Raw genomic sequence first — 9,705 nt, 5'->3', positions numbered from 1 at the left:
GACAGACTCCCGCATGCGCCCGACCGGGATCCACCCGGCACGCCCACCAGGGGCGATGCTCTGCCCATCCTGGGCATCGCCATGTCGCGACCAGAGCCACTCTAGCGCCTGGGGCAGAGGCCAAGGAGCCATCCCCAGCGCCCGGGCCATCTTTGCTCCAATGGAGCCTTGGCTGTGGAAGGGGAAGAGAGAGACAGAGAGGAAAGCGCGGCGGAGGGGTAGAGAAGCAAATGGGCGCTTCTCCTGTGTGCCCTGGCCGGGAATCGAACCCGGGTAAGAGCACTATTCTTAACAAGGTCTGCCTTAGGGAGAAACTACCACACCAGAGCCCAACTGACAGGGAAGGAAAATACCTGATTCCAGCTTTCTCTGGGCATCTGTTCCAGCCAAGGGAGGAGAAGAAAACTGAGAAATTCCTATGAATGTCACAGCCAGAGGCACAGACTTCACTAAAAACTGAGTCTAATGGTAGAACCACAGAACACTTCCCTCCCCAAAACTCCCCTCCACGTCCTAAGGCCTGCTTACCTCAGCTCCTGTCACCTGGTGCATCATGTCTGGCTATCAAGGAAAAATTACAAGGCACACTATAAGGCAAAAGGCATAATTTGAGAGAGCCAGCATCAGAACCAGACATGGCAGGGTGTTGGAATTATCACACAGGAATTTAAAGCAACAATGGGCTCTAATGGATAATGCAGACAGCATGCAAGAACACGTGAGTGATGTGAGCAGAGATGTAAATCTGAAGAAAGAACCAAAAAGAAAAGCTGAAGATAGAAAACACTGTAGCAGAAATGGAAAATGCCTCTGATGGACTCATCAGTAGCCTAGACATGGCTGAGGGAAAAAACCTCTGAGCTAGAGTGTATATCAATAGAATCCTCAAAAACAAAAGCAAGGCCCTGGCTGGTGGCTCAGTGGATAGAGCACCTGGCGTATGGACATCCTGGGTCCAATTCCCAGTCAGGGCACACAGGAGAAGTGGCCATCTGCTTCTCTTCTCCTCTCTCTCTCTCCCCCTTCTCTCCCTCTTCCCCTCTCACAGCCAATGGCTCAATTGGTTTGAGCATGGCCCCGGGCACTGAGGATGGCTGTGTTCGTCCAAGTGCATCAGCCTTAAGTGCTAAAAATAGCTTGATACTCAATCATTTTCCCCAGAAGGGGTTGCTGGGTGGATCCCGGTTGAGGCACATGTGGGAGTCTGTCTCACTATATCTCCTCCTCTCACCTAAAAGAAAGAAAGAAAGAAAGAAAGAAAGAAAGAAAGAAAGAAAGAAAGAAAGAAAGAAAGAAAGAAAGAAAGAAAGAAAGAAAGAAAGAAAGAAAAGAAAAGAGAAAATGAACAAACATTGCATAAAAACCACCCCCTGGCCCTGGCCGGTTGGCTCAGTGGTAGAGCGTCGGCCTGGCATGCAGGAGTCCAGGGTTCGATTCCCAGCCAGGGCACACAGGAAAAGCGCCCATCTGCTTCTCCACCCCTCCCCCTCTCCTTCCTCTCTGTCTCTCTCTTCCCCTCCCGCAGCTGAGGCTCCATTGGAGCAAAGATGGCCCGGGCGCTGAGGATGGCTCTGTGGCCTCTGCCTCAGATGCTAGAATGGCTCTGGATGCAACAGAGCGATGCCCCAGAGGGGCAGAGCATCGCCCCTTGGTGGGCATGCCGGGTGGATCCCGGTCAGGCACATGTGGGAGTCTGTCTGACTGCCTCCCCGTTTCCAGCTTCGGAAAAATGCAAAAAAGAAAAAGAAAAAAGAAAAGAAAAGAAAATTTTCACTTACAATTTCATCAAAATGAATAGAAGACTTAGGAATCAATAAAACAAAGAAATGTGTACAGAAAAGGGTTGATACATCAGAGTTACAGCTTACCCTGAAAAACCTGCCTGCAAGGTTAGCCCTTAGAAGCCTGAGTTCAGGATGGTTGCCACCAGTCCCAGAAGTGACCAGAGTGGCTCATTGTGTCTACACTATACAAAAAGTATGATTTACGCTCAACATTTGCTTTCTTTCTGGGTGTCTAGAATTTTGGCAGGCACTGTAGTGGGTTGAATGGCAGTTCCCCTCAAAATGTATACATCTACCCCAAAACCTATGAATGTGACCTTTGGAAAAAGGGTCTTTGCAAATGTATTAAATTAAGGATCTTGGATAGATCTTAAATCCAATGACAAGTTTCCTAACAAAAGGAGAGAAGACACAGAAGAGAGGGTGATGTGAAGACAGAGTCAGGGATTGGAATGATACAGTAACCAGCCCTGAAATGCCAAGGATAGTTGGCACAATCACAAGTTTAGCAGAGAGGCTTGGAACAGAGTCTCCCTCAGAGCTGCCGGAAGGAACCAACCTTGCTGACACTCATGATTTCGGACTCCTGGTCTCTTGAACTATGAGAGAATAAATGTCTGTTGTTTTAAGCTGCCCAGTTTACACCAATTTGTTACAGCAGGCTTAGGAAAAAAACATAAGCTCCTGATAAAAAACCGTGGGTACTAAGTCTCTAAGGAACTTTCCTGGTTGGCAACATTTCACACATTTGTTACATCTCACTGGGACAATTAAGCACCTCCTATCTGACTCCATTGAGGAAGGATCTTGGAAGGTGGTACCTGGTCTCCCCCAAACTCTTCCAGATGAGTCTTTTCCCTTTGTTGATTTTACTTTGTAGTCTATTATTGTAATAAGTCATGGCCAAAAGAATGACTGTCTGCCTAATCCTATGAGCCCTCCTAGCAAATTTGGGAATGGTCTTGCAATTCCCACTCAGTAAAAACTACAAAACAGCCTTGTCCGAATAGCTTGGTTGGTTAGAGCATTGTCCCAAAGCGCAAAGGTTGCCAGTTTGATCACTGGTCAGGGCACATTCAGGAACAGCTCAATGTTCTTCTCTCTCTCTCTCTCTCTCTCTCTCTCTCTCTCTCTCTCCCTCCCTCTCTTGCTGAAATTAATAAATAAATTTTAAACCTACGAAATAGCCTGACATGTGATGGTGCACTGGATAAAGCATCACCCTGGAATGCTGAGGTTGCCAGTTCATAACCCCAGGCTTGCCTGGTTAGAGCACAAACAAGAAGCAACTACTAGTTGATTCTTCCTGATCCTCTCCCCAACCTTTATCTCTCTCTCTCATCTCTCTGCAATGAATAAATAAAATCTTTTTTAAAAAAACCTACAAAACATTGCTGAGAAAAATTAGAGAAGACCTAAATAAATGGAGAGACATGACATATTTATAAATTAGAAGATTCAATATTGTGAGGGTGATCAATATATTCAATGCAATACCTGGGAAAATTTCAACAAGAGATCTTGTTTGGTCAGAGAACATACAAGAATCAATTAACCAATGAATGCATAAATGAGTGGAGAGCAACAAATAGATCTCTCTCTCTCTCTCTCATTCTCCCTTCCTCTCTAAAAAGCAATAAAAAATAATACTGGAAAAATTGGTTATCCATATGCAAATATTAAAATGAAAATCCTTATTTCACACCACTCACACAAATTAATTCAAAATGGATAGATCTATATGTGAGAGCTGAAACACTTCTAGAAAAAACACACAAGAGAAATTATTTGAGTTGGGCCTTCGGTTAGAAAAAGATATCTTAGGCCCTGGCCAGTTGGCTCAGTGGTAGAGCGTCGGCCTGGCTTGCAGAAGTCCCAGGTTCGATTCCCGGCCAGGGCACACAACAGAAGTGCCCATCTGCTTCTCCACCCCTCCCCCTCTCCTTCCTCTCTGTCTCTCTCTTCCCCTCCCGCAGCCGAGGCTCCATTGGAGCAAAGATGGCCCAGGCGCTGAGGATGGCTCCATGGCCTCTGCCTCAGGCGCTAGAGTGGCTCTGGTTGCAACGGAGCAATGCCCCGGATGGGCAGAGCATCGCCCCCTGGTGGGCATGCCGGGTGGATCCCAGTCGGGCACATGCGGGAGTCTGTCTGACTGCCTCCCCGTTTCCAGCTTCAGAAAAAAAGAAAAAGAAAAAGATATCTTAGATATGACACCAAAAGCATAATACATGAAGGAAAAAAATTATAAATTAGAGTTTATCAGAATTAAAACTTTTGCTCTTCAAAAGATGCTATTGGCCTGGACCGGTTGGCTCAATGGTAGAGCATTGACCTGGCTTGTGGAAGTCCTAGGTTTGATTCCTGGTCAGGGCACACAGGAGAAGTGACCATCTGTTTCTCCATCCCCATCCTCTCCCTTCTCTCTCTCTTCCTCTCCCACAGCCATGGCTTGATTGGTTTGAGCATCTGCCTGAGCACTGAGGATAGCTCTGTGGAGCCTCCACCTCAGGTGCTAAAAATCACTTCATTGCGAGCATAAGCCCCAGATGGGCAGAGTATCGGCTCCAGGTAGGGGTTGCCAGGTGGATCCTGGTTGGGGCTCATAGATAGAGTCTGTCTCTCTATCTCCCCTCTTCTCACTTAAAAAGGGGGGAAGGTTAATTAAGAAAAATAAAAGACCCTGACTGGTGGTAGCACAGTGGATAGAGCATAGACCTGGGACACTGAGGACTCAGGTTCCAAACCCCAAGGTTGCTGACTTGAGCACAGTTCATCTGGCTTGAGTGCCTGCTCACCAGATTGAGCACGGGTCGCCAGCTTGAGCATGGAATCATAGACATGACCCCACGGTCACTGGCTTGAGCCCAAAAGTTGCTGGTTTAAGCCCAAGGTTGCTGGCTTGAGTGAAGGGTCACTGGCTTGGCTGGACCGCCCTGGGCAAGGCATGTATGAGAAGCAATCAATGAACAACTAAAGTGCTGCAACTATCAATTGATGCTTCTCATCTCTCTCCCTTCCTGTCTGTCTGCCTCACTCCCTTAAAAAAAAAAAAATTAGGCTGCTAAACAATACATTTATTTTCTTACATTTCTAGAAGTCAGAGACCTGTAGTAAGTCTTATGTGGCTGAAGTCAAAGTGTTAGGAGAACTGTTTTCTCAGGGGGCTCTAGGGGACAATCTGTTTCTTTGTGGGGTCCAGCTGTGGAGGTGCTTGTATGCCTTGGCTTGTGGTCCCTGCCTCTATCTTCAAAGCCTGCATGCAGCATCTTCCAATTTCTCTCTCTGTGATTCTGTCATCACATGGCCTTCTCTGACTCTGATCCTGCTGTCTCTTCAAAGGACCCTTACATTGGGCCCACTGGGATAATCCAGGATAATCTCCCTATCTGCTTCTCTTCTCCTCCCTCTCCTCCTTCTCTTTCTCCTCCTCCCTCACAGCCAGATTAAGGATAATCTCCTTAATCACATGCGCAAAGTTCCTTTCCCCTCATGTAAACTAACATGTGTTCACAAGTTCCAGGGATTAGGATGTGAACATCTTTGGAGATCATTATTCAGCCTACTAGTAATACTTTGTACATTCCATTTGTAGAGAAATTCTGAAAAAAGGCAAAACTAGAGACAGCTTGCAGGTCAGTAGATGCTAGGACAGCCAGTGTGACAAGGGATTGACTGTAAAGAAGCACAAAGGAACTAGGGGGTTATTATAATTCATTGATTTTAAGATGCACACTTTTTCCACAATTTAACATCTGAAATCAGACTATATCTCACAATTGATGGTATGCAATATACACATGAAAAAATACTCAACACCATTATCAAGGAAATTCAAATGAAAGCCACAATTAGATATTACTACCCACCCACTGGACTGGCTAAAATTAGGAAGATTGGCAACACTAAATGTTGGCAAGGATGTGAGGCAAATACACTGCTGTTGGTGGAATAAAAAATGTATGATTTGGCCCTGGCTGGTTGCTCAGTAGTAGAATGTCAGCCCGGCATGTTGAAATCCTGGGTTCGATTCCCGGCCAGGGCACACAGTAGAAGCGCCCATCTGCTTCTCCACCCTTCCCCCACTCCTTTCTCTCTAACTCTCTCTTCCCCTCCCCAAGCCAAGTCTCCACTGGAGCAAAGTTGGCCAGGGCCCTGAGGATGGCTCCATGGTGTCCGCCTCAGGCTCTAGAATGGCTCCGGTTGCAATGGAGCAACGCCCCAGATGGGCAGAGCTTCGCCCCCCTATTGGGGTTGCCAGGTGGATCCCGGTCGGGCGCATGCGGGAGTTTGTCTCTCTGCCTCCCCACTTCTCACATCAGAAAAAAAAAATGTGTGATTGCTGTAAGGAAGTCTGTCAGTTTCTTTAGAAAGTTAAATATATTTCTCTATAAGTATTGCTATGACTCACGAATTCAGTTCCTAGGTATTTCCCCCCAAGAGAAATAAAAATATACTTCCCTTCCACAAAGAGTCTGTGCAGGAATCTTCACAGCAATTTTATTTTAATTTTTAAAATTTATTTATTGATTTGAGAGAGAAGAAGAGAGGCAGGGAGAGAGAGAGAAACACTGACTTCTTGTTCCACTTATTTATGCATTCATTGGTTGATTCCTGTATGTGCTCTGACCAGGGATCAAACCTGCAATCCTGGTGTATCAGGACAACACTCTAACCAACTGAGATACCTGGCCACAGCCATAGCAGTTTTATTTATCCTAACCAAAAACTGGAAAGAGTCCAGATGTCCATTAACAGGATAATGAATAAACAAATTGTGGTATAGCCACAATGTAGAAGAGTCCACAGCAGTAAGAAGAGATAAATTAATGAAACACACCACAAAACAAATACATATCTCAAAAACAGTATGTGAGAGCCCTGGCCAGATAACTTGGTTGGTTAGAGCATTGTCTGGATATGCAGAGGATGCAGGTTTGATCCTGGGTCAGAGCACATACAAGAACAGATTGAAGTTTGTCACTCTCTCTCCCTCCTCCTTAAAAATCAATAAATAAATTAAAAAAAAACATTATGTGAGTAAAAGAAGCCAGATACAAAAGATTACCTATTTTCTTTTATTTATTCATTTTAGAGAGAGAGAGAGGAGAAAGACAGAGAGAGAGAAGGGGGGGAGGAGCTGGAAGCATCAACTCCCATATGTGCCTTGACCAGGCAAGCCCAGGGTTTCGAACCGGCGACCTCAGCATTTCCAGGTTGACGCTTTATCCACTGCACCACCACAGGTCAGGCCAAAAGATTACCTATTGTATGATTCTATTTTTATGACGTTCTAGAATAGGGTAATCTATGGTGCAAAGAATCAGAATAGTGGGTTATTAGTGTGATGAGTAACTGGATGGAAGTATGAGAGAACTTTCTGGGGTGATGTTCCATACCCTGCTGGTGCTTTTGGGTAACAATTCTGTCCATTCAAGATTCATGCATTCCAGGGCCTGGCCAGGTTGGCTCAATGAACACAGCATCAGCCCAGCATGCAGGCATCCCGGGTTTGATTCCTAGTCAGGGCACACATGAGAAGCGACCATCTTCTCTTCTCCTCCCTCTTCCTCTTCTCTCTCTCCTCCTCTCACAGTCAGTGGCTTGAATGGTTTGAGCCTGAGTGTCTAGTGCTGAGGATAGCTCCATTGATTTGAGGATCGGTAACAGAGGGGGGTTGCTGGATGGATTCCAGTGGGGGTGCACGCAAGAGTCTGTCTCACTATCTTCCCTTTTCTCACTTAAAAAAAAATCATGGCCTGACCTGTGGTGGCGCAGTGGATAAAGCATCAACCTGGAATGCTGAGGTCGCCGGTTCAAAACCCTGGGCTTGCCTGGTCAAGGCACATATGGGAGTTGATGCTTCCTGCTCCTCCCTCCTCCTTCTCTCTCTCTCTCTCATTCTCTCTCCTCTCTAAAAATTAATAAAAGTAAAAAAAAAATTTAAAAAAAAATCATGCATTTTAAATAGAGAAAAAATAAAAAGAATTCATATATTTTACTATATATGTTTTACCCCAACAAAAAGAAAAAACTAAAAAAAGTACAGTACTAGCTAATGGTCCACATACTGAAGTATTTAAGGGTGAGCGCATTGATATCTGCAACTGTTTTTGAAGTTAATTAAAAAATAAGATGGCCTGACTAGGCAGTGGCACAGTGGATAGAGCATCGGACTGAGATGCAGAGGACCCAGGTTTGAAACCCCAAGGTTGCTGGCTTGAGCACGGGCTTATCCGGCTTGAGTATGGGCTCATCCGGCTTGAGCATGGGCTCACCAGCTTGAGTGTGGGGTCTCTGGGTTGAGCGTGGGATCATAGGCATGACCCCATGGTCGCTGGCTTGAAGCCCACAGTCGCTGGCTTGAGCAAGGGGTCATTCACTCTGCTGTAGCCCCCAGGTCAAGGCACATACCAGAAAGCAATCAGTGAACAACTAAGGTGCCACAATGAAGAATGGATGCTTCTCATTTCTCTCCCTTCCTGTCTGTCTGTCCCTATCTGTCCCTCTCTCTTTCTCTCTGTCACACACACACACATACACACAAAAAGATGAATTCATGAATGGATAGAAGAAAGGACAAACATAGAGGTAAAAGATAAAGTAGCCCTCGCTGGATAGCTCGGTTGCTTAGAGCATTGTCTGGGTATGCAGAGGTTGCTGGTTCGATCCCTGGCCAGAGCATGTACAGGAACAGATCAATGTTCCTGTCACTGTCTCTCTCCCTTACTCTCTCTAAAATCAACAAAATAAACATTAAAAAAAAAAGACATAACAAAATATTAATTACTGATGTGGATTCTAGGTACTAGGTAAACGGATAATCATTGTATCATTCATTTATCTTTTCTGTATATTTGGGCATTTCATAATAGAATCTTTGAAAACATTTTATTGCTCATCACTGTGTAATTGGTAGCAATTTCTCTACCTTGATGATTTGTAAAATAATGGAATCTTAAGTTCAATGACACATGGTCATTATAAAGGGTAATAATTTCATGGCTCCCCAAACATCCATGTTCATTTCCCAGGCTTCCTTGAAGTTAGGTTGGGGCCATGTGAGTAGTTTTGGCCCACAGGCTGTGACACATACATCATCTATAAGCCAGGGCAATTAAGAGCTAGAAGGCCTCATTAATCTCTTTCCCACTGCCGGTGACTCAGGAGGCCCTGAGCTAGTGAAGCAGGCACCTGGCTCTCCCAACTGCCATGGTGACACAGGTTGTTACTGCAACCTAGCCTAGTCCAACTTCCTTGGAGGGGAAGGAGGGCTTTCATTTAAAACAAACAAAAGAAAACAACAAAAAAAAACAGCAGCCCTGGCTGGTTGGCTTAGCAGTAGAGTGTTAGCTCGTGTGTGGAAGTCTTTGGTTCCATTCCCCATCAGGGTACACAAGCAACCACCTGCTTCTCCACCCCCTCCCTTTCTCTCTCTCTCCCTCTCCTGCAGCCATGGCTTGAATGGTTCCAGCAAGTTGGCTCAGATGCCGAGGATGGCTCCATGGCCTCCACCTCAGGTTCTGAAATAGCTCAGTTGCCAAGCAATGGAGATGCAGCCCCAGATGCACAGAGCATCCCCCTGTAGGGAGGGGGCTTGCTCGGTGGATCCTGGGCAGGGTGCATGCAGGAATCTGTCTCTCTGCCTCTCACTTAATAATAAAAAAATTTTTTAAGTAAAATATGGTGTTGGGAAAATAGCTGTTATTAGGCTTGCTCACTTGCACTTTGCATGATTAAGTGCATGAGCACCTGTGTGTATAGCCTATGTAAGGCTACAGGTACTCTCCCTTGACACGGATTTGTTTGTCAGCCACTCAAGGGGCCATTTGGCAGATTGCTTGTCCTCCACTGTGAGAAGCAGTTTTCCTCTGCCTATTCACTCACAGGGTGTTGTGAAAACCTAATATGTAAAGGGAATGGC

Source organism: Saccopteryx leptura, chromosome 1 (genome assembly GCF_036850995.1).
Source record: "Saccopteryx leptura isolate mSacLep1 chromosome 1, mSacLep1_pri_phased_curated, whole genome shotgun sequence".
Lineage (NCBI taxonomy): Eukaryota > Metazoa > Chordata > Mammalia > Chiroptera > Emballonuridae > Saccopteryx > Saccopteryx leptura.
Note: the sequence above shows the minus strand (reverse complement) of the source record.